This window comes from Mchenga conophoros, linkage group LG9 (genome assembly GCF_057382185.1).
Source record: "Mchenga conophoros isolate Kocher_MC1m ecotype Shallow Benthic linkage group LG9, M_conophoros_male_GT1.1, whole genome shotgun sequence".
NCBI classification, from domain to species: Eukaryota; Metazoa; Chordata; class Actinopteri; order Cichliformes; family Cichlidae; genus Mchenga; species Mchenga conophoros.
Genome location: NC_140534.1, coordinates 9692399 through 9697330, shown reverse-complemented (window position 1 = coordinate 9697330; position 4932 = coordinate 9692399). Strand labels below are relative to the sequence as shown.

Here is a 4932-nt window from a genome sequence, read left to right as displayed (position 1 = left end):
GATGGCCTTGATTAGATTCTGACTCATTTTACTGATAAAATGCCACAGATGTCAGCAGCGGAATCAAATAAATAGTTATGTAACTACTCACAGATGGATATTAGAGGATATTGAAGTTGTGATTGCTTTTTATCCCACAAGGAAAAAAGCTGCACATGAGAGTTTTTATACTACGAAGAAACATCATTTGATTTTTTTTTAAAAAGGGGTTGTTTTTTTTTAGATCCAGTCCCAGAGTGAAAGTAAAGAATCTATATGCAGCCGAAATTTAACACGTATCTCCCCGATATCTCTTTAAGACAATGGCAGTGAGTGAGATATCACCAAGTGTGTCAAAGTGTGAAGGGGGTTGTCAGAGCCCACGGAGCGTATCCAACGTTGTCATTGCCGCTCGCCTGTCTGCCTGTGGAGAACATCCACCGTTGACAAGAGGTGAGCGCCGGCTCCTCTCCGCATCAGTTTTGGATCACTACTCTCAATCAAAGCCAGGAGAGGAGGGCCCGCATAATGTGACAGAGCCTGTCTCTCTCTTTGCCTTTTGATGCCTGAGGAAGGCTCAACCAGAGCAACCCCTGTCAGAAACCTGCCCACAAGCCTAGACACAAAAGAGATCCAGGAATATGAGGAGGCAGATAAACAGACAGACAGAAAGTTGCAGACAAACAAGCGCGGGAAAAGTGAGGACGCGATAAACCGAGAGAGAGGCAGCGTGCAACGGTAAAGCAGGTAGATGCACCAAAGCTGTGTAATATCCAGCTTATACAAATGCTATCAGCATCGCGTGATAAGACTGCACTTTTCATTAAACGGCCCCTGTGGACCAGCTAAATGTATTTGCAAATAATGGCAGTCAGATTTAATGACATTATGAGCCATTAAAGAGGAAAAAAAATAGTGACTGATCTTATCATCCCCTTGTTTCACATTGATTGCCATATCTGATATCTTGTTTCATATCTTTGCCAATCTAATGCTCTAACAGCTGTGGAAATTGGAGCTGATGTGCATTGTTAACTGTGTTTATTGTGGTTGTGTAATTACAAACTGTATAATGCGCAATCTAATTTATTAGATTAGTGAAAGGATTGGGAGACGGCGTGTTTGCTCTGCTGCTCCGTGCTGTTGTAAACAGTGCCATCTAGTGCGCTCCAGCTGGGCTCGGGTGTCATGACGGGGGCTTTGAAGATGGGAAAGGAGCTCAGGAGGCGTGAAGGAGAAACTGTACAGCTGGCAGCACTGCGTGGAAGACACGAGCGTCTGCTAGTTGGAAGGAAGTAAGAAAATGTTGTGTGTTATTTTTCCCCAAAGCAGCATTCAGTCAGAAGGTCAGACGAGCTGTTTGTAACAGTGTAAGGCAAGATTGCTATTATAGCCTCTGTCTAGAGTACATCTAAGCGTATTTGTGTGTTTAGTGTTGTAAATAAATGCTGTAGTTGTTTTTTCTTGAAAAGAATGCTCTAAGATTTAAAAAACAATGAATTAATTTTGAAAAGTTTCCACTGAGTGCAGATATGTCTTCAGCAGGCATACGAGGTCATCCGAGGATACGCTCGAGCAGGAGGATGCAGAAGAGTCGGAAACTACCGCTCATGTCACCGCAGCACATTCTTCAGCTTTTACACCACGGAAAAGAAATCACCGTACCAAAATTACCACCCAATCATACCACAATTGGTCCTGAGACATACATGCAGTCAGAATCTCAAAATAACCCCCGACCAGACCCAGACTGGACCTCTTTAAGCTATTTCTTATTCTGTTGTGGCAAAATATCAAGGAAAATATTAGTCAAAACTCGCCACTTGTGTGTAAATGAGCTCAAGATGGATTAGGAGGCTCTGGATTCTATTTGAGGCTGTACGAACCACAAGATTTCCACCCGCAGCTGAAAGCCAGCAGAGACCCAGATGTGTGGTGTGCAGCAACTTTGAATGTGATTTCCTCTCTTAAGCCTTTAGTGTAGGTAAAGGCATTATAGGCGATCAAACCTCTTAGCCCTCCTACTTGTGGGATTTGATGTGCATTACTGACAGTGAGAAATGGCCTGCCTGAAATACAATATCTCACTTCAGTGGAAGATGGAGAGGAGAGAGGAGGAGTGGAGAGGAAGCATGGAGAGTGATGCTGCCTGACAATAAGAAATACACACATACTACAGCAGTGTAGAGTTACCAGGGATTGCATGGATGCTGTAGAAAAGCTTAGCTAAATTAAAAAGAAGAGGTAAAAAAAAATGTAAGCATTAAAAACTATCTTTAAGGTGAAAATTAACTTCAAAAACACACTTTTTGTGTAATTTCTCTTACACAGGATACACACCTTTACAGCCCAAAATATCACTTAAACTAGTCACTGTGGCAAGAAAAAAGCTAAAAGGGTTAAACTTGTAGCTAAAATGTATTATAAATAAATAAATAAAGCTCTAAATGGTTAATTCTAAACAGTAAAAGGACTCGGCTTTCAAAAAATGGCTTGCTTAAAAAGTATTAGGTAAATGGTTAATCACTGTAAACGTTGATTTGTTAATTTAATCAAGGGATACTTACATTCAACTGCACTTATATCTGCTTTTCAGTTGATGTTGTAAAAATACCTAAATGTAGCGATTGAAATAGCTAGCTTACAGTTTTTAGCTTTTAGCTATATGGTATACTACTGAAATAGTTAGCTTAACCGGTTAAAAGACCCCTTCAATCAATGGTTGAAAAACACAGAATACACTAAAACAGTACGTAAAAGCAAAATGATTAGATAAAATTAGCTAGCTTATTTACTTTAGCCTATTTAAGTTAAAGCTAAATAGGCTAAAGTAGGCTAATGGATGGTGTTACACTGTTAATACAGGCAAAGCAATTAGAAATAATTATTTGACCACACAACAATAAACTTACTAAAGTTTAAAAATATTGACCCTACGTCAGGTTGGCGACATGTCTAGAGTGTAGCCCACCTCTCGCCCTATGGTAGCTTGACAGGCTCCAGCTCCCGCCGACCCTAATAAGGATAAACGAAAGAGAATGGATGGACACAAGTTCAAATATAATAATATATACATATTAATGGGTGTTGTAAAAATATCCATTAATATGTAGCGTTGCGTTTAGAATCATTAACTACCAGATAAAAAGTATGAAGACACTGTTTGGATAGCTTATAAGTTCTTTAGGTTTGGAAAATTAAAAGCGACAGCTGAGTCATCACTTGGTAGTTTCTACTTTAAAAACATGTTATAGTCTTTTTGTTTGACCCATGGTAAAGTCTCTGCCTTTTGATATATTTCTAAAGAGCCTTAAATAAAAAGTGAATGAAAAAATGATGTAACTCTACTGCCCGACATGCTCCGAGACAGGAAGGGAGAAAGGTGAAATAAAAACTATATTGAGGTGGCTCCTCCATAATAGACTTTTTCACCTTGCTGTATTCAGTCTTACCTTGGCTTATCTCTGCCCTTGCCCATGATATAATTGAGCTTTTCAAAGCGGCGGCACATTTAATGCCTCACATATGGATACGCATTTGAAAATGACTACAATTTAAATCTTTTATTAACAAAGTGGCTTAAATTTATATAACCTGGGTGAAGTTAGTGGAGCTGAAAGAAACCAGATGTTTCCCTTGACTTGCTTTCACCCTGCAAAGGACATATGGCTCTTCTGATATGGATACAGGCTCGCGTATAGAAAATGAATCTACTCTACTGTGTTGTGGTTTTAAAGTCAGCTGGACCCACTGTGTTACATCCACACCTCCTCCGCATATTTTCCCGTGCACTCACACACACACCAAACACACTTCCTTCCTCTGAGTAAAACTTCCTATAGGGACTTCCTGCGCTAAGTGTTGTTTACTTAGTGCCCACTCATCTCCCACCTCCCTGGCAAGCACTTCCTCTTCCTCCTGCTGTGTTCCTTTGTGTCTGTGTGCTCACATACTGTGAGCTTGTGTGTTTGTGTAACATTTTCCTATTTTTACTATTTTATGTGTAACTCCAGGAGTGTAAATATTGCTTCTCTGTATGTCAGTGTCTGCATGAGCCTGTGCATAACCCAGTGTGTGTGACATCCGGCCAGCTGTTCTGGGTAACCATTTCAGAAGAATCCCCTTCCCCAGCTATTCCTCTGACCGCTATTATTCTATAAATATCCTGAGACAGTAGAGATAGGACTCAGTGGGACTGCAGGACAGCTACCAGCTAAAACCAGAGTGCCAAAATGCCCTGAATCTGTCCTGAAGGTTAATCTATGCGTAGGTGCACTGTTTGGTGTAGGTGCTGATATAGATCCAAGTCAGCATGTGAAAACCTATCATATTCATCAGATGGTGCCAATCTGTACACGCACACTCGGAAGCCTATTCTTTTTTGGTTACAGTCCAAAAAAATAAATAAAAAATAGAAAATGCCACTTTCCCACACTTAAATAAAGATTTTACCCGGAGATGTTTTTATAGATCAAGCATGTCAGAACACTGTCACGCTTCCATGTGTGTCACATAAACACCTGCCCATTGGCTTCATCTGCGATCCTCTGGTAGTTTTTTGGCATTCATTTTGGAGAAGGGCAGAAGAGCTTATAAAAATGATCTCACACATTTTCCAGATACGCTTAATGGTTGTAAAGTAGCTGTTATGCCTCAGAAAATACTCCATAGTATGGCAGTTGAGCTCATTGTATCCTTTAATAGCTTTTAGTTAAACAAGAGTTTTAATATGATAGTAAATTCTACGTGTAGACTATTTTCACCAAATTAAAGTTAATAAAAATATATTTTATGCTCAGATTATGGCATGAAATACACAAATTCTCCACTATCCATTGCTCTTTATTTATGTAAAGGTGGGCAGATCAATTCAAATATCGAGCGCTGATATTGGTATTTTATCGATACTACTATGATCGATACTGAGTTCTTTATGTAGGATCCTGAAGTGTG

General features: G+C 39.7%; 1 long non-coding RNA gene across 1 annotated transcript; it reads left to right on the top strand.

The window, feature by feature from the left end:
• The first annotated feature begins 643 nt into the window (after window positions 1-643).
• On the top strand, window positions 644-4281 carry LOC146566729 (uncharacterized). Its single transcript, XR_014893825.1, has 3 exons — window positions 644-717; window positions 1073-1274; window positions 1522-4281. It is a non-coding gene; the product is annotated as an uncharacterized LOC146566729 (long non-coding RNA).
• Window positions 4282-4932: the final 651 nt, after the last annotated feature.